The sequence below is a fragment of the Micromys minutus genome, assembly GCF_963924665.1.
Source record: "Micromys minutus genome assembly, chromosome: 13".
Classification (NCBI taxonomy): Eukaryota; Metazoa; Chordata; class Mammalia; order Rodentia; family Muridae; genus Micromys; species Micromys minutus.
Genome location: NC_137982.1, coordinates 10,235,237 through 10,260,208, shown reverse-complemented (window position 1 = coordinate 10,260,208; position 24,972 = coordinate 10,235,237). Strand labels below are relative to the sequence as shown.

Genomic DNA, 24,972 nt, shown 5'->3' with positions numbered 1-24,972 from the left:
TATAATGCCACTGAAATGGATATCAAAAAGTTGTTAAAATGATACATTTCATCTTATGTATATTTTATTACAATTGAAAATCTTTTAATTTAAAAAAAACTTAAATCTGGGAAACAAACTTAAAGAATTTTATCTCAATTTTAATTATAAAATATGGTGGGTTTTTTTTTATTTCTTTAAAGCATATTTATTTACTAAAAAAAATATGTAAGTAATAAGACATTTATGCAGAGTGAGGACAATTCCAAAACAATTTTTTTCCTTCTTTATTGAGACAGGGTCTCACATAGCCCAGGCTGGCTTCAAACTTGCTATGAGACTGGCCTTAAATTACAGACCCTTCTGCCCTATGCTGAATGTGCCAGAATTACATGTGTATGTTGCCTTTCCCAGTTTTAAAAATAACAGGTAATATACGAAGTTGGTCTCCTTATACAAAGATATTTAGTACATATCTGCTCAATTCTTACTACTCTATTAAAAGAGGATCTTGGTGTAACATGGATACTACACACACTCCTCATACCTACCTATGTTCATTAATAATCACAGAACCTGCATGTGGCAACTCGGCACACAGTCTAAAAAGGTAATCATTTTTAGAAGATTCTGATGGATATCAGGCCTGAAAAATCATTTAAGATTGGGATCTCATTCTGTAGCCCAGGCTGGCCTCAAACCAGGAGGATTTCCTGTCTCAAAACTAGGCATACACAACCATGTCCAGTTTACTAAATACTTTTTAATAAAAACTTTATACGCACAAGCTCCTAAGCTTTACTGGCAATGCTTCATAGAAAAGCATGAGATGAAGCTGGAAAAAACATACATGTAGAGTAGGGGAAAGTAGCCAAGGGGCAGTGATTCAGGATAAAACAGTATGCATCCAAAGAACTTTGTACAGCGAGACCACAGAACTCCAGAAACCAGAGGAATTACCAACACCTAACCTTACGTGACTGCAAAAGCTAAAATTATTCTATCCTTTTTACATGGATTAATTTTTATAACCACCAAAACAACCTTTTAAAGACTGCCATCATCAGGCATAGTAACCCATGCCTTTAATCCCAGCACTCAAGGAGAGGCAGGAGGATCTCTGTGAGTTTAAGACCAGCCTGGTCTACACAACAAGTTCCAGGCCAGCTACATAGTGTCTAAAACAAACAAGCAAACAACACAACAGTCATCATAAACTCTCTGTAAACATGCCATTGCTGTGCTATTTGGGTTCTGAGGCCTGAGAGAAATTTCTTCCTAGCTCTTCATAAAAGCTTTAAGATACAAATGTGATCAGCTATAAACAAGACCCTTAGCTACTCTCTGCTAATGCTATAGCAATTTTTTTCAACAACAACAAAAAATTAGGCAGAATCTATAATAGTTATTGAAAAAGTATTCTGAAGGAAGGAAGGAAGGAAGGAAGGAAGGAAGGAAGGAAGGAAGGAAGGAAGGAAGAAATGAAGGGAGGAAGGGAGGAAAATCTCAGAATGTCCCCACAGTAGGAATATAAGAGCTCATTTGCTTTCGACCTGAAACCACAGAGCTTACTTCACATATCAAGTTAGGTCTAAATCCATTTCCGCTAGGCTGACTGGCTGGAATGCTGGAGATGAAACCCAGGAACTTTTTGCATGCCTGGCAAACACTCAGCTTCTGGCTATGCCTTAACCCCGGACATTTTTGAAAATAAATCCATCCATAGCTGTAGTATTTTATCTTTCTTCAAATAACTTGTTCTAAACACTGAACCCTCCTTGTACTCCTCCACTCCCTAAGGACCTGCAAGGAAAACTAAATGCTTGTGTTCAGGCTCAAGCTTACCGAGAGCCCTCATCTCCTTTCCTTTCCAGTGCCACACCCACTGCCCTCCAGTGACTAGCAGCCCTCACCTGCAATCCGTGAAGACCTATCTGAATAAGCAACAGCCCGAGGCTTCTCAAAGGTCTGCAAACTCCCAATCAAAAATTACTGCTGCCCCATCAATGTGTCATATAAATGCTGGCATGTTAATTGTGTATTTATAAGATTGTTAATGGTTAGTTAATTTACCTCCCACACTATTATTGTACTTGAAATGATTTAACGTCTGCTAAGGGAGTTAACAACATGTAACAGCAGATGTGAAGGTTGTTTTTTTTTTTTTTTTACAAACCTTTCCACACTGTACCTCGACTTGACACTGTAAATATTAGGCATGATAACCTGATTCCCACACAGAAGTCCTTAGCACAGGTTAATGATAGCAGTCTTGTTTACCTACCATGATGCAGGATGGTCACAGTTAGGAAAACAAAACCCTTTCATTATATATGAAGTTTTCCATTGATAGAAACCAAAGGACTATCTTTTGACTATGATCAACATTCTGTGATCTGGTTAAAGTTCAGAATTCATGCCTCCTGGAATTTGAAAATAATTTAAATGACTATTAAAATAAACTGGTTTATTGCTTCTAAATTTCCTTCTCTAATGCTCTCCAACATAACTCTAAATTAAGCCTTCATCTATTTTTCAGACTTAAAAAAAAAAAAGGTTTTTTAAAACTGTTGTGGGAATTAAACCTTCTCCACATGACTATGCCTAACCTCAGTGTACAGAGACTGTGAGACATATTTGGAGTTTATTTATCCTCCCCCACTTCTATCCCTTTGAGTAAAATTACTTGAAGATAATAAAAGCAACAATAGCTGCAGCAAAAAAAAAAAAAAAAAAAAAAAAAAAAAAAAAAAAAAGCTTGTATGTTCTTTTGAACAGGACTCATTCACGATCTTAGAGTGAGACAGGAATCTACAAGAGTGTGCTGGCCCTCCACAGGCTAACAGTGCCATAACCTATGCTCTTCCCAACAACAACTCAGTACAATTCACACACCAACTCCCAATGGCAGAAAGGAAGTGGCAGCACTTTAAGGATGGCTGGGCTTCCCTAAGGCAGAAACACAAGAATAGTGATAGATAAGTCCTGTTGGTTTTTCCCCGTGAGGAATACTTAGTAACAGACTAGGATGTACTAACATCTTTGTTTTATAAACTAAGCATTACGGGAATTAAATACCTTACTGGGCACATGGCAGATATCCTTCTGCAGCTCCTCACATCAACCAATCAGTGGAAATTCACTGCCCTGTTTGAATCTGGGCTCACATTATGATTTACACTGATCAAATATAGTGGAAATGAAATTTCAAAATCTTGGCCTTTCAAATGCCTGCCTGGCTTAGGACTACTTCCCAATCATCATCAAAAGAAAAGCTATGAATGTTATAAACATGTTCAGGCAGCAGGTGTCCATAAGTGTCTGTGCAGGTACATGAACGTGTCTCTGCGGAGGCTAAAGTTGGATGCTGATCGTCTTCCTCAAGCACTCTCCACCCTAGTTTCTGAGACAGAGTCTCTTTTAAGCTAAAGTACAACAGTCCAGCTAGAATGTCAGGCCAAGGAGTGGTATATATACCACTAGAGCAAAGTGTGATGGATCAGGTCTGTAGTTTCTCCATGTGGGTGGCAGTGGCTGTAGGACCAGAAGTTCAAAGTCATCCTCAGCTACACTGCATGTTCGAGGCAGTCTAGAGTAAAAACAACGAAAACAAGCAAACATCTACCAGACTGAAGAGGTGGCTGTCAGTAGTGAAGAGCAAAACTGGTCTTCCAGAGAAGCCTAGTTTTGTTCTGAGCACACAAGTAGACACCCACAGTAGTTCCAGCTCCTAGGATCCTTCCAGTAAGTGCTGGTCTCCTTGGCATCAGCACTCCTGTACACATACTCCCACCACACACATTAACATAATTAATAAATCTTTAGAAAATAAGTTATCCAAATTGATTGCCCAGAAAAATGTGCGATGTTTGTTTTTGTGTGGTTCAGTTTCCCAGAACACAGAGGTTTTCCTGAACCCCAATATCAATGGTGAGGATTATCAAGGGTGAGAATAAAACTAGCTTTAGTAGACTGGAGAGATGGCTCAGAGGTTAAGAGCACTGAGTGCTCTTCCAGAGGTCCTGAGTTCAAATCCCAGCAACTACATAGTGGCTCACAACCATCTGTAATGGGATCCAATACCTCTTCTGCTGTGTCTGAAGACAGCTACAATGTACTTACATATAATGAATAAGTAAATCTTAAAAAAAAAAAAAAAAACTGGCTTTAGTGTCATTTCTTAATGGACAACTCCAAGTTGAAAGTCTGCCTAAGATGTTCCTGATGACAAGTCCAGAGAATGTAAAGCACTGAGCACCAAGTTAACAATGCAGAAATCACACTACAGTGTTAGTTCCCCTGTTAGAAAACAGCGCTTTTAGGTTCCTGAAATAATGTTTATTAACTTGCAGTAACAGTAACACTTCAGACAACACACCACTCCCTGACAATGATTTCAGCGGTTAAAAGAAATCTGCCAGTTTCCTGCAATATAGCCCTAAATTATTTTTTTGGTGTTGTTTCTCTGATATAATAGACTTGAATGGCAGCTGTAAAAATAAATAACTTGAGGTTTTACTTTAAGATCTCAGGTAAAAATGTTTATAGTTTTCTCTAGAGTGAAGATACAAACAATGCCAAAGCAACTAGACTGTTTTCAGTATGAAATCATCGGTTTAAGGGTAGACACAGAAATCACTGCTCATTTGCCTACCAAGTACTTACTCATAAACTTTACCCATTTGATGAGTGTTACAATGTGTCAGGCACCAGAAACAGATTATCTAGAAATAAAACTTGACCAGCCCTTAAAGAACAGGAGGTTTATGGAGGCCATAGAACTCTAAGGCACCGGCAGAGTCTGGCCTTTGCATCAACCACCTCTTTGATGTATAGCAACTCCTTTCCTTGAGTAGAGGTGAAACCTTACACACTATAGACAAAAGGACATGGCAAAGGTGTGAATGTACAATCCCTTGGTGACATTCTGTCATATAAGACTTCTCAACCAAGCGAAGAGAGAAATGGTAAACCAAAGAGATTCCTAAGGGCCTCCAAGAAGCAAGTGCTGATTTTCCCACCACATTCTGGGAGTCAAGGTAATAAGTGCTCAGCTTGTTACCTTGTCCCCATCTGAAAGAAGAGTCAGAGGAGGGAGAAAACACAAGACTACAAATGCTCACATGTAGCATGAGAGCCACATTGGAGGACCCCAACAGAGTGCTATGGAAACGCAGTAACAGGCAGCAAATGAGAGTGGGTGCTCAGACAAGGCTTCCAAGGCATGAGTGTGGCCAAGACAACACAGGTAACTTCCAACTTACCTACCTGAAGAGCAGGCACAAAGGGGCTGGCACTGTTCTGTAGTGTTGGCTCCCTGATCAGACAGTGTACAATAAAATCCCCTTTAGTTCTGTCCTATGGACTTCAAATGAACATCAGGCCATCTGTGAGTTAAGCTGGTGTGGAATCAAAGACAGGATCCTTATAGTAAGTCAGAAAATTGGGGAAGAGGGAGCTAAGAAAATCAGCAGAGGCAGGTCTGAGGGGCTAAGAACAATCAAAGCTACGTGGGTCCAAATCTAGACTTGGGCACTCACTCACTGTAGGACCTGTGGAGAGTAACAACTTCTAAATCTATTCCCTCATCTGAAAATGGGAATCATTTTGATGGCTACTCAGTACCTTGTAAAGAATGACTGACTAACTAACTGAATGAATGAATGAATGTTATGTGCTTGTGACAACTGCCTAGCCCATAGCAGGTACTACAAGGATGCTTAGTAGTAATGCTGCTGTTATTCCCTGGTCTATGATTAATCTACAAAGATAAGAAAGAAGTTGGATGGTTAGAGGACAAGCCAAGTAGCAACCTACAATACAGCCTGATACTGAAGCTAGAAACAGCAGAGCACATAATATCACTAAAACTACACGGAGTTCAAAGTTGCTGATTGATGAGCATTTCAGAGACTATGGCGTTACACAGCAGATTAACCTATGAACAGGACAGAAGCAACAGCCCATAGAGGAAAGCATGAAGTCCCAAGTGAAGCAGTAAGATGTTTCCATAAACTCAAGAAGGATTCCGGAGTTAAAAAGCAGGAGAGCTTGGTGACTGTGAGTGGATGTAGGGGACCTTTACTCTGCCAACAATGACAAGCAGGCCGCAGAATGGCCTAGCAGGTAAAAATACTTGCTGTCAAGTCTGACTACCCGAGTCTAATCCTCAGAACCCACACATGAGAAGGAGAACTGATGCCTGTAGCTGCTTCCTGACCTCTGCTTGTGACATACAAATAATCATTTTTGAAGAGTTTAAGCACATACATGTTACCAGGCAGACTGGGGCAGAAGTGCGAGGAGAGAGTAGGGCGAGGTGCAGATAGTGAATTATTTTCAGACACAAGGGCTTAAGTATGGATTACCCAAAGAGATTAACAAGACCCAAACTTACACCTGGGATACCAGTTCTTTAGAGGCAGAGGCAGAAAAGTCACAGTTTGAAACCAACTTGAGAGATTATATATAGATATATACAGATATATATAGATATATATCTATATATATCGCTAAACTGTTGGGAGCTAAAGAGAGACATACCTGTAGCTCTGGAGAAAACTTTGTGTAAATCTGGAAGACATCAACATACGTGTGACAGATGAAGCCATAGGTGTGAATGAGCTTGCCCAGGAAGTATGTATGGCAAGAAAGCCCAAGAAACAGCGACAGTTTAAAGGTAGCTCGCAAGCATGAAGGCCTACAAAGAAAACCCAGAAGCTGTATTAGAAACACAAAGAGAGAGACAGACAGTGAAATAAAGACTGAGACAGAGGCAGGAATAAGAGACAGGCAGACTGACACATGCATACACCCACATGCACACACACACTTGCATGCACACACACACTTGCATGCACACACACACAGACCTCTGACTATATTAAGCATACTGTATAAATTCCCAAATTCTAAGCAGTTCCTTCCTCTCTTCCCTGGCCCAGAAGTCCTTGCAAGGGAGGCACGACGAGCCTTCCCTGACTATAGCACTGTCCACTGGGCCTGGTAAAGGTGTGCTGGGAGTATAAGCACAGTGCAGACACTGGACATAAGGTTAGCATGTGAGCCAGCAGGGTCAACTTGCACCCGAGAGAACTGAGCATACATGTACATACACAAGTTTGTACACCAATGTGCAAAGTAGCATAATAGCCAAAGGAAAAAATAACCAAAAGCCCACCATGTAAGAGAATAAACAAGAAGCAGTAACTACACATGATGAACTATTGATCAGAAAGGGGGTGGAATACAATCTTAGCTGTCTCAATGTTTTGCTAGGCAAAAGAACCCAGATATGAAAGGTCACAGATTACAATTCCATTTCTATAAAAGGCTGAGAGCAGAGCCACAGAGATGCAAAGTAGAAGAGTAAATGTCAGAAGCTGGGGCAGAAAAACTGGGGTCTGACTGTTCTAAACAGATAATGGTAATGGTCAGAAAGCTTTGCAAATATATAAAGCCCACTAAATGGTACACTGGAAAGGGTGAGTGTTATCATATGTGAGTCATACATAATACATAACTCAATAAAAAAGATGGAGGGGGCTACAAAAGGCTAGAATCCATGCCACATTTGTGGTGGTTTGAATGAAAAGAGACCCCATAAGGCCCACAGGAAGTGGCATTAGGTGTGATCTTGTTAGAGTAGGAATGTCACTGGGGTTAGGCTTTGAGGTTTCAGAAGCTCCAGCCAGGCTCAATCAGTCTGTCTGTCTCTGCCTACCACTCCAGATATAAAACTCAGCTCCTTCTCCAGCCATGCTCCCACTATGATGATACTGAACCGAACCTCTGGACTGTTGACCAGCCCCAGATAGTCTTCCTTACAAGAATTGCCACTGCCATAGAGCCTCTTCACAGCAACGAACCCTACGCTGCACTTCTTCTGGTGTGGATGACTCCAACCCAAAGGTATCAACAATGTCCTCTGCGACAAGAGTAATCAAAAAATTATACAACCTGTAAAACAAGTCGGTGCTATCAGACAGGTAGAAATCACTTGGGTAGAAACACAAGGCTGCAACTCTCCTTCCTTGGAGGAAAGGAACTATGAAATATATCAGTGTGGAGCTCACCCAAATTTCTAGTCGAGGGAGACTAATGTCTAAATACCAGCAGCGTCTCTTATTTTCAAGGAGAAATGCCCTGTAAGCTGGAGCATCAGTACTCTGGTCTAGGAAGCCACAGAGAGGTGACATACTACCTCTGTCCACAACCTAATGAGCTGCCACTCCTCAGAAACAATTCTGTTTGGAATAAGCAGGATGACACAAAGAAACAAGAAAGCCAGCATGACATGAGGAAAACACAAAAGCTGTGCACTGGAGCCCATCAGCCAGGAGCTAAGGGAAAGGACAGCTTCTCTGGGCCTCAGCCCCTCCCAATTTCACAAAGCTGCCACTATAGGACCCCAAAGCAACACTCACCTGAAAGAAAGTCAGCCTCTTAGTATGTTTACTTAGGTCAAAATGGAAAAGACTTGGGTCTCGTATCTATGACACACTTCGGCATATACTCTGAAGGCATTTAGTCAGAATCCTGTGTATTCTGTCTGGCTCTTCTCTCTCAAACTCATCCATTCCTCATTATTTCAATAACCTAAGCAAGCCACAGGGCTGACCTAAGCTACAAATGCTTCCTAACTGACTTCCCAAATTCCTTCAGATCTTACCCTTGCCTACCAAGCAGCCCAGCCTCATTTCCACTCACCTCTTAGTGTTTCTATTCTACTGAACTTTGTTCTCACGCAACCTTGAACAAAAACTTCTCTCTTAAAATGTTCTGCCCAGTCACCTGACTTCTATACCCTTCTAAGTCATGTTGGCCCACACCTTTAATCCAGCACCTGGGAAACAGGCAGGTAGATCTCTGTGTGTCCAAAGCCAGCCTGAGCTATAAAAAGAAACCCTATGTACTCTTTTCTCAAAAAAAAAAGGGGGGGGGGGAGGGGTGGGAGGAGGAAGGAAGGAAGGAAGGAAGGAAGGAAGGAAGGAAGGCAGGCAGGCAGTATAAATCACTGCTTAGAGCAGTGTTTCTCAAGCTATCGGTCTTGAGGGTTGACAACCCTTTCATGGGGTAGCCTAAGACCAACATCAGATACTTAATGGTGATTCATAACATTTACAAAATTACAATTATGAAGTAGCAATAAAAATAATTTTATGGGGGAGTCACCACTACATAAGGAACTGTATTAAGTGGTTACAGCATTTGAAAGGTTGAGAACCACTGACCTAGAGGTTAAGGAGCTCTGAACTGGAAGTAAGGAAGGTACCTGTGATACCAAACCATAGGCACTATACTGAAAAGGGAAGTAGTGGCCACCCACCCCTAAACAGAGACACACTGCATAATCCAAATGCCAACATAAGGTAACCATGAAATACTTCAAATTCCAGAACTCAAGACAAAGAATAGCACAGGCTAAAAGACAGAAGGTACACAAGAAATAAACTAAGGAAGTGAATATACTTATTCTCAAGTAATTGAGCGAGCCTCAGTTTCTGAACTGTGTACAGTCAGGTACAAATGAAAGTGGTGCATCAGTCAATAAAAGTAGTGTCCTTTGTCTTGTGTAGGACACAGGCATCTGTCACATTTCAACTCCCATTTTGCATTTTGGACTTTATTCCAACAATCTGAATTTCTATGCTTTTTGTTTGCTTGTTATTGTTTTGCCTATGCTAACAGGAGCTCTAACAATTCAGCATTTTGATAATCCCCTCTGGGCTGTGACCATTCTTCAGTCCATTCAGACCAGAGCTCAGAGTCATCAAAGCTCCATCAGCTTGTAAACAAACTGTTTCTCAGATAAACTCAATTGCTCCACACAAGGATCTTAAGCAAATAAATAAGTACAAAACAGGCAGAGATTATAAATTAGGGCAGACAAATCTGTATCTAGCCCTACACCAGTAAAGAGCATTCTATCAATATAGTGAAATGCTAATCTCCTAATTAACAACCTAATTAGGTAATTATGGCTTTGCAGAGGGATGCCGAAATGAAATATGACAACATGGTCACCTCTTTATATGGCACCTGTGGGCCTTTTCAGCTGTCATCCTGAAGAGTGCAGTATCAATTTGAGCAGATGACAAAGTGCTGTCATTTTTCATTCTGATAATACACAGAATGCTTTGGACAGAGCAGTTTACAAAGGAAACAACTTGCCTGCTATTTTCCTAATTTAAATATGCTCACACAGTTGTTAAATTGTGCATGTTTTTATACAACATACACAAGAATCACCATGCACAGTTTAAAGAACTACCTCACTGGTCATAATGCTTAATGTGCATGCTGGCACTACTACCCTTATAAATACACGATGGAAGGAGTCTAAGGTGACAATTCATAGTGTCACTTTAATACTCATACCTTTTAATGAAACTAGAAAATTTTAAAAATAAACCTGTCTTCAATTTTTTCTTACTGATTAAAAATGATGGAACTTGTTCCTTTGAAAGTAAATTAAAGAAGAGTCCACCCTGAACAGACAAAGTCAACTAGGCCACATAGGGGGCTTCCACCTTGCCTGACTTGTAAACATAACAAAGCTGACTTAATCCATTTCTCCTTAGTGCTTACTCACGTTACAGGAAAACAAGAGTCTAAGCTCAGCCAGTCAACTGCAGCTATAGCTAACTTGTAATTGTGGAAGTAGGAAATCCTCCATGGAAAAATCAGACAAAGAAGCTGTAAGACCACAACCAAATATCTCCTTCACTTTATTTAATTCTTACTGTAACAATGTCACCCTTGCCTTTCCTAGCAGAGCAGCTGAGCCATTAAAAGATGATGGCTCAGCCTAAGGAGCTTGCTGCCAGGCAAGGTGGCTGCAGCTTGGCTTCTGAGAGGCCAGGACTGACTACAGCTGTCCTCTCACCTCCACCAGGTACCACATCGCTTGCATATCATACGCAAGAAAATAAACAAAAGTCTATGCTATACCTTAGTTGACCTTTCTTTTTATATATATATACTTGTGTGTTCGTCCCATTCCCACACCCCTGTGCACCTTCCATCATGTGGGTCCTAGAATCAAACCTGAAATTCCAATTCATCAGACTTGGTGGAAAGTGTCCTTACACACCCAGCCATCTTGCCAGTGGTGGTTGGCCTAGATTTTGTTTAAAAGTTGTTTATTTATATTTTGTATATGAATATACTGAGCTGTCTTCAGACACCAGAAGAGGGCATCAGATCCCATTACAGATGGTTATGAGCCACCATGTGGTTGCTGGGAATTGAACTGAGGACCCTTGGAAGATCAGTCAGTGCTCTTAACCACTGAGCCATCTCTCCAGCCCCCAACTTATTTTTTTTCTATCAATCTCTTATTGGCTAGCAACCTTAACTTCATAAATTCACAAACCCCACCTGAAAGTAAAGACTTGAAGCTGTCACAGGCCCACCAAACCCACTAAACAGGTGATGGTAGCATGTGCTCACCAGGACCCAAAACAAATGCCACTTCTTCCATGATTTTTTTCAAGTTTCACTATGTAGCCCAAGCTGCCCTCAAATTTATGATCCTCCTGCCTCAGCTTCCCAAGCAATAGAATTACAAGTGTAGGAGACCATACCCAGCTACAGGAAGCATCCATAAATATAAACATTTTTCTATATTTATAATCCTTTAACAGAGATTCTTATAACTAAGGCTACAAGTTTAAATGCATTCATAACTCCATCATAAAGCTTGAAATAAATACTGTTCAAGGTCTTTTCAGAAGTTCTACCAAATTTTTACAAACTTATAGTCAGACAAGTAATGAACAGGTGACCCTCTCACCACCACCGTTTGCCAGCAATATACAGTTTTATCAAATCTTTAAACTTCATATCATAAGGTTATACCTACAAACACTCAAAAATAATGACTTTCGGTAGGAATTAAGTATATATGAATAAGAAGAATGCTAAAAGCAGATGACAGTCCCATAAGAGCTGGTTCCAATATTCAAACATAGAGCAGCATGAAATCCTGACAAAAGTACCAAAAGAAGGGGCAGTCCCAGCACAGAGCAAGACCCCATGAGCCAGTGTACATTTCTTTTGCACCCCCCTCCCTTTTTGACTTTTTGAGACAAGATTTCTCATGTAGCTGTCCTGTAACTCGATCTACAGAGCAGGCTAGCCTTGAACTCAGAGATCTACCTACCTCTGCCTCCCAAGCGCTGGGACTAAAGGCATGAAACATGCCCAGCTTTAGTGTAAGTTTCTAATGTTACTCAACAGATCATTTTATTTAACCACTCCAAGAAACGACTGAGACTTGTCTCAATAGCACATAGTAGTCAAGATGCTAAGTAATTCACAAAGTACAATTAAAATTATGGTGACTAATTTCAGCATCCAGATGTGAAAATCGTATTTGCTCATAACTACTCCCAAGGGTCAGCCCTGTATGCCAGACCCTGAATGTCTCTAAAAGCACGGCAGTTCATAACAAGATCTGTCTCTTTTAGTTTTTACAAGTACTGCAGGCGGGTACTGCTAACACCACTCTGCAGACTGCCTAGGTGACAAAGTGACAGCCAGCCGGTATAAAACACAGGTGAGTGTGGTTTCTGCTACTTCAGTGCTCAAGCTACACCTCAGTTTGTTAGGCTCCCGGATGGCAGCACTAACGTTTATATTAAAGAGCTGCTGTCTTAAAAAGAAGCACGTTCCTTCAAATGATTTCCTACCAATTACCCTGCTGAAGAGTACTTACTTACAGCACACAATCTTAAAACAAGGCCACAGCAGGGACGGGGAAGAATCAAATGCTGTCATTTCTTTGAAACTATGTACACCTTCTGACCACTTAACTGTACAAATAACAGAAGCATATTCATAAAAACATGCTCTATTGTGGGATATTATGAACATAACATTGCACACATGTAGGTGTAAATCTGACATAACAATTTATCTCACAAGCAATCACAATAATCTCTGCAGATTAACACTTTTTTCCTACATTTCAGGTTTGGTTGGTGTTGGTTTGCTTTAAGAGATTTCTTGTTGTTTTCTCACTTTTAATTTCTAAAAACTACTTTCTACTTTCAGTTCAATTTTTTTTTATTTCTATCTTAAATCTACTCCCCTGATGTACCCAGACTGCTGCCAAGTAGAAGTAATAAATTCTGAAGGCCTGCTCAGAATTTATTTCCTTTATTTTTATATTCTATGTTATTTCTTTATACAATAGAGTATGAATGAAAACAAGAATCTAAAAGACCAATATTTCTTCAATTTTCACCTGGTGGAAGAAAGGGATTAAAATAAAAATAAATTAAACTCCTGGGCTGGAAACTCCCTGACCACACTTCTCTTACTCTCCTGGTGACTCTCTGTCCCCTTCAGTCTTATATATAAACAGTCAACAAAGCAGTACACATATGTGCAGAGCACCGGCCCACCTAGTTCCCTTAAAAAATACAGGACCTGGCCCAGTCAGACAGAGACAAGGAGCATCAGAGATTTGAGACATTCTCTACAGGGGCCTGCCAATATCTTGCTATGTGACTTTAACCACAGCAATTCTTAAAAAGACTTCAGCAAAATCAGCTTATTCTGCAAGTGAGTAGCTCAGACTAAGGCACTTTCTCCAGAACTATGGCTTTCTGGCAGCCCATTTGTTCATCTCAGGAAGTTCTGCCTGCTTCCCTATGTCGTCTCCTCTGCTCTACACAGCTACGAGGGTAAAGGAACATAGTATATATGCAACAACATTATCCAAGAAACAATACTGTGAGGAGGACCAAAGGAAGAGAAAGCTGATGGCATGGTTTACAGTGCTACAAACACCAAATCCAAGTATCACAAGGTACCCTCATCCAAACCTCATCCCTTTGGGATTTAGCCTAACAAAATGAGAAAACCATGCACTGGCCTCTGCAGAACAGAGCAGCAATTACTAAGATACTTCTCACACTGGAGATTCCCCATGCTTCCCATCCCTTCAGGAAAAATCCTTTGGTGCACTGACTTCTAACAAGTGTTCTAAAAACAAAAGGCCAGATCACTTTCAGTAGAGAAGCTGTAACAAGACTTCTTTGTCATCTACAATCTGTCATCTGGATGCATCCTTAACAGTAAGGCCTAAACATCAGAGTAACCTACTTCTAAGATTCTCAATCTGAAACCTGTACATCCACTGAACTAGAACAGTTTCCAAAGTCTTTAGTTGAGTCAGCAAGCAAAATACATCCCCACCAAATAGGAAAAAGCAAATCCACTGCCTGAAACAGTAGCTCAGCTGATGGGCCCTGAGTGCAGAGACCAACTCCAATCCTCACTGTGCCCAGCAGTGACATTATACTGGAGCCCCCATATGTAGCTAGCTCTTCTTTATAGCATTTCTGGCAGGTCCTCGTCCACACAGCAAGAACAAGCAACATGATGCAGGACTGAAGAAGCCAGCAGACATCCTCTAGTTCAGTGGTTCTCAGCCTTCCTAATGCTGCAACCCTTTAATACAGTTCCTCATGTTGTAGTGACCCCAGTCATAAAACTATTTCCATGGCTACTACATAACTGCAAGTTTGCTAATGCTATGAGTCATAATGTAAATTCTGATATGCAGATGGTTTTTTTATGTGACCCCTGTGAAAGGGCTGTTGGAAGTCCCAAAGGAGACGTAACCCACAGGTTGAGAACCACAGCTCTAATTCAAATTGTATAAAGTCAGGAATTTTCTTTTTCCTTTTGCTAACTTTTGGTTCTTGGCAGTAAAACCTAGGACCCCACTCATACCAAGTACCCACTCTACCACTGAGCTGCACCATGACGCCCTCTCCCCTCCCTCCATGCCCTAGTTCCCTCATCAGGATGATGCTTACACCTTCCCATGCAAGGACAGATGTGAAACAATGTCATGATGCTAGAACAGCATACACAGAACATGACTACTTCCTCTAAAGACACTTCTTCCCTGCTGGGATGTCAAAGACCTCACTCAATGTGAGAGCACTTGGCTTTACTCCCAGTAACATACCAATGTCTTACATTCACACACCCTCCAAGTATTCATCAACTGCCCACTACAGAGTACAAACGAAAACTGATGTTGCTTGCCTGGCTTTGAACTCTCCAGTTTACATCTCAAATGCCTGCTAAAAGCAGAAATGACAATATCCTGGTGATAGGACTGGAATTTTTTGTAATTTGATTTGAGTAAGACTTTGTGGGACACTGACTTCCAATAAATCTCAATTTAAAAACATTTGCAATGACTTGCTTTACTTGGACTAGGAACCAACTCACCATCTAAGACCACACCCCAGAGCTCTTACAGTTATTACTAGGCAGACCTGACAATTTACAGGTTGAGAATTCCTTATTCAAAATGCTTGGGGTCAGAAGTGTTTTCAGATTTTGTGTTTTTTTCTAAGTTTTGGCATACTTTCAGTCTTTACTAGATGAGTATCACTAACTTTAAGTCCCCAATCTGAAATGCTTCACTCAGAGAGCTCAAGCCACGGACTCAGGTTCTACCAAGTTTGTTCTTTCTTTCTTTCTTTCTTTCCTTCCTTCTTTGTTTTTTGAGACAGGGTTTCTCTGTGTAGCCCAGGCTGGTCTCGAACACATTGGGGAGGGGGCAAGGCTAAGCCCTGGCTCTTACTTAATTCAGATCAGCTTACTAAATATCTGTAGTGCTCATTTCCCAAGATGAAGAAGATGCTTGCTAGAGTTAAGCAAAGGTCGCATATCTAGTGAGGAGAGCATGCCACACAAAACACAAAGCCAGACCATGCCAATCTATCCTCTATAAACTACTAACACACTCATACACCCACCATCATCTCCGTGCTATGGAAGAAAATATGCTTTTTTCTCTTTTTAAGATGTAGCATTTTTAAAAAATTTTATGTATATGGGTCTTTTGTGTGTGTAAATACCACGTGTTTGCCCGGCATCCAGAGGCCAAAACATGGCATCAGATCCCCTGGAACTAGAGTTACAGATGGTTATGAGCTGTCATGTGTGTGCTGGGAACCCAACTCAGGACCTCTGGAAGAGCACTGAGCTCTTAACCACTTTGCCATTCACCACTGCCCAGGCTAGCTCATGCAATCTGTGCAAGTACTCTGCTGCTTCAGCCTACCAAGCAGCTGGGACAGGCCTGCAGCACGGGCTTTGTCTACCTTTCGAGGACTGTCTGCACTCTCCACTTCAATGTTTTATGTTCCCTCCCAGTCATTTGCTTCAACATGCACTTGCATGGAGTGCCCTGGAAAGAAAAAAGGTTCTGTCTCGTACCAGCTGTTTAACTAACCTACGTCTTCCTGTCAACCTGAATTAAAATGATTAAAACGGAAAAAACGGAAGCTCAATTTACCTCACATTGTGCTCATTCCCTTCACTGAGTGTCATCTCTTAAAAACTGACACAACACACTATTTCTATATGACAGAAAAACTCTCACAGTGTCTGTCACTGTACTGGAGTAACTAATTTCCCCTTCACAGTAAGACTGAGTCTTACTTATTGAACGGCCATACGGTGCCTGACCTATATCCATGCTTGCTAAATGAAATGACTAAAAGTAACAGGTGCTTACAGGGTTTTAGGTAAGAAATCATTCCCAGGGTTAAGAAACAGAACTGCTCTTATGGCGTACCCAACCTCAGTTCCCAGCACCTCCAATGTGCAGCTCACAGCACCAATGGCTCCAGTTCTAGAGGATCCTACACACTCTCCCGCCCTTCTGACCTCTGTAGGCAACTGCACTCGCATGTACACAAACAAACCCCACATGGACACACATACAAATTTTAAAAAATAATCCTTACAAAAATGGGAGGGTGGATAAATCATTCATTCGAAGTTGGGGTTGTCCCTAACTGGTTAAGTTAGACCATGGGAAGCATAGTGGGGACTTTTAAAAGGTTAACTGTAAAGAGCCAAGAGCCACAAAACCATAGAGGCAGTGCAGGCACTATGTACATTTAGCTAAAGGCAGGTATGAGTACACAGCTTAAAGGAAAGGGACGCCTGACATGCTTGCGCCCCTCCCTGGAGTTCAGTAAGCTTTAGGGGATATGACTGAAAAAGATGGGGGCGATTATCATTGAGCAAGAATTTTCACTGCAGCTTGAGTGGCTCCTAAACATAGGAATAACGCACTTTGTTTCTGCTCTGGTGGTTGTTCACAAGTGGGACCCATCCTTTCTCTTGGTCATGTGAATGTGAACCTCTTAAACTGATGTGTCTGTCCACGTTACTGTTTACTCCTGGGAAGGTTTTGAACTTGGCCGTTTTGGGGTTTGTAACAAATATGATGCTTTGCACGGATTTGGGAACAGTGACAGTTTCAAATACTGCGGTCATTCAAAGAAGGCTGTAACACATTTTGAGGTCCCTGTTTCATCTTATAGTTTCTGGTTTGAGTTATACACTTCTTTAAACTATAATCTTTTCTTCTTCCCACCCCACCCCCAGCTTTACCATTCCTTGTCACTCCCATAAATAGAGAAACGGAATCCAAGTTCCAAGCAGCACTCTAGGTAGGTAAACAATCTGTGGGACTGTTTCAAGACTGCCCAGGCAATGCTTTGAAAAGTTGATTTCACAGGATGGATGGAGCTTGGGAACCGGACCTTACAGAGTTCGGGTCCTGAAACCTCCAGAGTCAACGATGCCCCCTCCCCCGCCCCCACACCACCAGGTCCAAAGTCTCTCCTCACCTAAGTCACACACCCAGCTGTCAGGCCCAGGAAGGGCCAAGGAAACGGATGCTCCCAGGCAACGGAGCACGGCCCCAATGGGCGCCGCTGGGCAGCGGTGTGCTGAGGGGTCGGAGAGTCCAGCGGGCGAGGGGGCCACGGCTGGGGCAACCTTTACCTGAAGCTGCTTCCACACTACAGGCCGCCTCGCCCAGGACACGTCCCTGAGGGAGGTCCCCCACGCCTCCCGGCCCCTACACCGAACCCTGCGCCACGAAGTCCTCGGGGACCGGCAATCCTACCGGCCGACTTGGCCCTGGCACCCCGGGCACGCCCTCATGACCCCGCCGCTCCCCGCCGCCGCCGGCCGGCAACAGCAGACCTGTTACCCAGAGCCGAGCCACGACCCGGAACCATACCCTGCGTACCGGAAGTCCCCGATCAGCGAGGCGCCTTTGGCTGGGGACGCAGTGCGCAAGCCCCAGAGCCAGGAACAAGAAGCCGCGGCCTCCCAGGGGCGGGACAAGGGGCGGGGCCTGGCGTCGCTTGCGCATGCTTGCTGCCCTTGGCCATTTATGAGGCAAGTTAACTGTCTTCTGTTTACCCTTAAGTGTAAGGATCACTGTAAGCTATTTCTTCTTACTTTTACTGGGAGAAGTCTTCAGCTTAACCGCCATATCATAAAGAAGAATGCAACTATTATTTGCTAAATGGACATAATATCAAACTGCTTTTTAAATTACTATCTAAACACCCAGATTATCAAAGCTCTCAGACCTAATCAGTTTTTTTTTGTTTTTTTTTTTTTTGTTTTTTTTTTGTTTTTTTACAGCAGTGGACAATGGTTAATACAGAAACTCACAACTGGCAAAAGCGCAGAGATGAAGTGTCTATGGCGTGCTCAACCACAGTGGGACATTTTAATTCTCCTGTCGTAATTGTCTGGGAGGCTTACTGTCTCAGTCAGCTAACCTTGGCCTAGTACTGGAAGCTGCCTCTGTTCAATCTAATCTAGGCCTAGAATGCTTTCAGCCTCTGAGACTTGCTGCTGAATACACTCATACTTTCTAGTTCCTTCTGATCTTAGACTGGCAATTCTGGCTCAAACTCCTCTCCAAGCTGTCTGATTCAATCTGGCTTCTCTCAGTTTCTGACTAACTTGCTCTGCTAGGCCTCTTACTGATTTAAGCAATCTGATCCAATCTCCTGGCTCCTTCTTAGTCTCTGGCTCGTTCTGTCTTCACCTGTGTCTAGCTTGTTCTCTCTTCAACCTGTCTCTATAAAACTCTCCCAGGAAAATTGCCTCCTTCCCTCCTCTTCTCTTGAAAGTTTGGCCATATCGTATTCTGTCAAATCTTTTTCTGACTCATCAGTTTGTCATTCAATTAAACCACACTTTCAAACATGGCTGCTTCCTTTCAACAACGAACTGTCCCTTCATTATTTGAGATTAAAGGTTTGTACTAAGGGCATGTCTGTATACCAGCCAAAGGGCTTAAAGGTATTGTGCTAAGGACTGAGACACACCACAACTAAAAACAGCTTTTTTCAGTAACCTAACACAGTCTTGGGGTTCACAGTGTGAACGAGTGATACCCCGCAACAGGACACATCACATGAAAGGCTCAGGGACTATCCTGAAATCGGAAACAAAAAGATCCTAATGGCCAGAGGTCTGGAAGAAACAGAACCTTCTGGACGTGACACGCTCTCTGCTCTCATGAATTCACATCACCTCTGGTTACCTTTACAAGAAGTACACAAAATGAAGCCAGTCAACATTCCAGAATGGAAGCAGGAGAAGCTCACAAGCCAATTCCTAGATGGTGAGTTATTAGTTACTGGTGGGAAGGAGTTGGTTTACCAACTCTCCAATGGCTGGAATTTATGGGCAACACAAATTGGGATCAAAATTTTTTGGGGGGGGGCTAGTCAGAAACTTGGAAGAGGGTAGGGACCCATGTGAGTGTGACCAGGATGCATTGTATGTATGGAGTGGGGAGCTCATTTTAAAATCTCTTTAAAAAGTCAAATAGCAATTCTAACTCTCTGTGAGTCTTTGGACACTAAACCCCTTCTTGATGTTTACAATAGTACCAGCCATGCCAACTTCCAAGTATCAATATGATACTCAAAAGAGGTTCGTGTAAGGTAAACACCAGCACAGTGCTCAACGTGACACAACACATTAATTTGCATGCTCCTCACTCACAGATAGGAATGATAACAGCCATATTCAGGACTGGCGGATAGTTTAGGAGAGATGTAAGATTAACTTTCTAGAATAGAAATCTGCGACAGGGTTGGAGGGACAGCTTAGTAAACCACTTGCCATACAAGCATGAAGACCTGAGTCTGATCTGCAAAACTCATGTAAAAATCCATACAGACAACCAATGAGAAACAAAGGTAGGCAGAGCTTAGTGGCAGGCTGGCCAGTCAGTCTTACCTAACTGGTTAACTCCCAAGACACAGAGAGAGACTCTGCCTCAAAAAATTAAGTTGACAGAGATAGGAAAATTCTGTGTACCTGAGGCCAGCCAGCCTGGTTTATATATCAAGTTCTAGGCCAGCCAGGACTGCATAGTGAGATCCTGACTCAAAAACAAACAAAAAAGCGGTTGGATGGTTTGAGGAACAACCATACCTGAGATTGTCCTCTGGCTTTGTGTGCATACATACACACACATATACACACATATATATACACATATATACATACCAAACACACAAAAGAGAAAGTCACGATAAAGATAGAGAAGGTATAAATTATGTGATACTATTGTTCTCCTCTCTGAGAAATTGTCTGTGAAGTGTCTCCAAAGATGCATTTCAAGCTCACCCCTTTAATCCCAGTACTTGGGAGACAGAGGCAGGCGGGTCTCTGTGAGTTTGATCTACAGGATAGCCAAGGCTACACCAAGAAACCCTTGGGAGTGCTTTGCAGTAAGCTAGGTGTGACAACAATTTCAGAATATGTGACAGAGATCAGAAGCCAAGTCAGCCCCCCCCCCCACAAAAAAAGAACAAAAATGTACCTAGCAAAAGAACCAAAAGACAAGACTGAATCTTGATGGAGCTACACAGTTTTAAAGTCACCAGCAGACTGATACCCTATAGATTCACTCAAGCAGTTTCTGGTTGGTTTCTTACTTCCTACGTGGGTGAGAGAAGAAGCCAACACCAACCGGATGTTTACAGGTGGCACCATGGCTCCTCCAGGGACCTGCTGCCATCCCTCTGTAAAGCCGTAGATGTTAACATGTGGGTCTTCAGTCTCCTACGTCTGTTCTTCAAGGTTGGGGTTTTCTGTCCTCTCAGTCTATTTGGAATGCAACCTAGACCTTACCTGCTCAGCCATGTCTACACTGATAACCGCCCCCCCCCCAGTCCCTCTAGATCTTACTCTCTCTCTTTACCTCTTTTGAACCCGCTCTAACACCCAACTGTCTAATTGTCTCTCGGACACATAAAACCAGGTGAGTCTGAAAACAACTGAACTGCCAAGCATGTGTAGGTTCTAAAGATCAAATCTCCACTCTGCCAGTCAACAGTTCTGAGAGTCACTGCCCTAAGCTGCCCCTCTTTTACACAGGTCTTCACTTGTAAACGGGAAAGACAAGCACCAAAGAGGTGACTCAGTGGCTAAGGGCACTTGCAGTAGACCTGATCTTGGTTCTCCTACATCCACATCAGGCAGCTTGCACCCACCCGGAACTCTGATGTCTACTCTGGCTTCTGTGGGCACCATTCATATACATAGAGAACACATACATTCAAGCATTTGCAAATACGCACAAGAAAGAACCCTTTTAAAGGAATTGACAAAAGTCTAAACTCATTACACCGAATTAAATGATCGAATGTCATGTGGGCAGAGCTGACCTGTGGATAACACAACAGTTGCTGGTATTATGAGACTCCAGTCTCATATACTGTTAGCAGGTAAATCTGTCCTAGGCACTAGAGAGTGAATACTTACACACACACACACAAAAGCAAGCAATATAAAGAGAAAATAGAAGGAGGAAGAGGAGGGAGAGAACAAGGAAGAAGAAAGGAGGAGGCACTTCCCCTGCTTTCTGAACCAAAGGATTAGAATTGAGAATGTAGACAAGGAAGCAATAAGACATGCAGCTGAATGACTTGAGCCCCAGGAAGCAAGAGCTGCATCTGAAGGAAGGCAAAGGGAGCATTAAGAGAATGCATCTAGGCTGAAGAGGTGGCTCAGAGGTTAAAAGCACTGACTGATCTTCCAGAGGTCCTGAGTTCAATTCCCAGCAACCACATGGTGGCTCCCAACCATCTGTAATAGTATCTGATGCCCTCTTGTGTGTCTGAAGACAGCAAGTGTTCTCATATACATAGAATTAAAAAGAGAAAGAACACAACACATGCATCAACCTGCCTCCTGATCTATGGGTGTATATAGTGAGGCCTTGGGAGCAAACACATAGAAAGCACACTGATGGTGCTGAGTCAGGGGCTGGAGAGGACAAGAACACAGAAGAGGCCCATACCTTGGAATGGCCATGATTATCAAACAGCATAGCCTTCACCTCCAGCTTTGAAAAAGAGCCAAGTTAGCCAGCAGATGTTGCTTTGCATCTGGGACCATGGGCAAAAGATCAAAGAAACTTACCAGCTGTGAGGCTCATACATTAACAAGCTACTTCTTTCCTCCCCTAGGCTGTTGTGAAGGCTCCAGAAGCAATACATAGAGTAACACATGGAGATTTCCAGTATTGGAACAGCACGTAGTATACAGAAGCGTTCCATACTTATATGGCCTGACACTCCAAGACAGCAAGGCCTGCGTCTTCTCGCACACTTGCTGACCTCACAGGCCACAAGCGCAGCTCTGTCCTCCATGCTCACCATCTGTCGGGCGTCCTCTCTCCACAAATTTTATGTGTCACTATAGCCATAACACCTGGCAGAAACGACTTAAGGTAGAAAAGATTTATTTGGGCTCATGATTGCAGGAGGTTTCTGTCACTGGTGAGGAAGCCGGAGCATGGCAGCTTGGTTTAAGTTGGTAGGAACGTGTAGCAGAGACTGTTCACATCAGAGCACACTACAAAGTAAGAGTCAGAAACCCTGGGTCAGTATAACTTTCAAAGGCCAACCCTTGGTACTTACTTGGCCAATAAGACTGATTTCCAGTCGTGCTGAGGCACACACATTCCAGGGATAAGCCTGAGGGGCATTTGAGATTCAAATCATAACACCTATCCTTTTGACACCAATCTGTCTAATGGGCCACGAGGAAGAGGGTGTTTCTTTTCTTGTATTAAAAGCTTCTGCTGGAGATGTAGCTCAGGACCCACCTGGCATGCATACACTTAAAACACCATCAACACTCGATAGTGTGCACGTTAAAACGTTTCCCAACCCTGCGCTTGCGACGAAGCATTTCAAATCTGATTCTGCGTAAACATCAGCAGTGCACGGGCAGGGCCTCTTTGGCAAAGAGGTACAGGAAGCTACAAGCCAGCACAGTGGCAAGAAAGCCATACTTCCTGAAGCCTACCAGAGCTGGGAGACATGGGGACACCTTCCCTGTACTCTGTAGCCCTGTACTATTGTTATACTTTAAAGCTGCTAGTGCACGTCCTTCTTGCCAATTTTGCTGCCTTCTGATCTCGAAATGTGTTTCCCCTGCCTCCAGGAAAAACACAGATACCCATTGACACTGCTATAGTACAAAGAAATTCCATAAAAAAGTAAATTAGGTGTCAAATTTTCATCCAGACTATTCCAAAGAAGCCTACAGAAACACAGAAGTTTAGAGCAATACATGTTTTTCAAATATAAATAATACTTCAATTTAAAGAATTTTTAAAAAGATAAATATGTTGCTTCTAAGTCACTTTGGTTGCTGGAAGGGAAGTGCAAAATTCACCATCCAAAAATCATCTTAAACATAAGACTTTGGAACTAGAATTTAAATACACATGGGCTGGTGAGATGGCACAGCAGGTAAAAGGGACTGCTGCCAAGCATGATGACCCAAGTTCAAATCCTGAAACCCACATAACAAAAAAGAGAACCAGTTCCTATACGTTGTCATCTGACACTCTGACCTCCATACAGACCATTTAGCACACACGCACACACATGCACACACCACACCAATGTAATAAATACCTGTCAATGAGCTCAGGGAGTGTGGCTCAGTGGTACAGTTCCCTGCCAAGGGTATGTAAGGCTCTGGGTCAGTCCCCATGGAGCTGAGGGTACAGGCTCGGCAGACATTGTTCTGTGGCCTTTTCCTACTGATTGTTACCTCTGTTGAGTAACTCTTTTGGGGTATTTGGGGTGAAAATGGAACATTGGACTGGTGAAACAATACCTTGACAGCCAGCTACATTTACATATAAATGCTCCAAAATCTGGCCTCATAACCAGCTCCTAACAGCACTTTTCTGATTTCAGAGGTTAGTGACAACTGAGTGCTGACTCCTAGATTAATGGATGCTAACAGTACTTAGAATGTTAAAAAAAAAAATTTGGATGTTTTGTCGAATGCAACTTCCAAGAATGCATAATTAACAGTGTCTCCATTAATATACAGTATGTTCAACACTGAGACACCGATATCATAAATAAAGGTAGACATGGATAAATTTATAATTAAAAATGCATTAGAAATTACAAGCATAATTTATTTACTAATGTGCACTGGAATAAATTTTATGTGTAATATTTTAAAACAGGGCATTAATAAATAATAGTGCACATAAAATGTTTTTGCAGCTAAAAATATTTCAATAAATATTAGTAAGTTAAATGTGCTGCAGGGTTATAATTGCTCTGGAGTAAAGTTTCTAGAATACAATTTCAGCTTCTTGAAAGTCTTTAAAACATCTGGAATGGGGGCCAGTGTGACGGCTCGGCAGGCAAAGGCACTTACTAAGGCATGTGAGACCTGACTTCGATGCTTGAAGCCACATACAGGTGTGATGGAGGGAGCTGACTACACAAAATTGGCCTCTGACTTTCACACATGCGCTGTGTTATGCCTCCTGCCTGATGCATATAACTCTTTTTAAATGTATATTCAAAGTGTTGGAGACAGATAGCTATCTATCTCTGAAGTTACACATGTTTTTAAGAACACTGGGAGATTCCCAGACAATGAGTAAACGATGACTTTGATGTCAGCCAAGATCCTGATTTGTAGATCAGTGAATTCAAATGTTTTGTTAGTGTTTCATCACACTTGTTATGTATGTGTACACACGGATGTCATGGTGTTTATGAAGAGATCAGCGGAGAGCTGGTGGGAGTTGCTTCTCTCCTTCCACCATATGAACTCCAAGGATGAAAC

The 24,972-nt window shown here is 42.3% G+C and overlaps 1 protein-coding gene across 7 annotated transcripts in view; it reads right to left on the bottom strand.

Annotated features, from left to right (window-relative positions):
- Positions 1–17,997, bottom strand: part of MAPKAP1 (MAPK associated protein 1) — a 211,676-nt gene extending 193,679 nt beyond the window's left edge. For 3 of the 7 annotated variants that reach the window (XM_080927361.1, XM_080927365.1, XM_080927366.1), the window contains exons 1-3: positions 17,661–17,997; positions 16,119–16,204; positions 6,523–6,679 (exon numbers count right to left, since the gene is read on the bottom strand). The gene's annotated coding sequence lies outside the window, so the exon portion shown is untranslated. Of the gene's footprint in view, positions 1–5,243; positions 5,379–6,522; positions 6,680–16,118; positions 16,205–17,660 lie in introns of all 7 variants that reach the window. The other 4 variants (XM_080927364.1, XM_080927367.1, XM_080927363.1 and 1 more) reach the window with 3 other exon arrangements.
- Between the last annotated feature and the right edge of the window lie 6,975 nt (positions 17,998–24,972).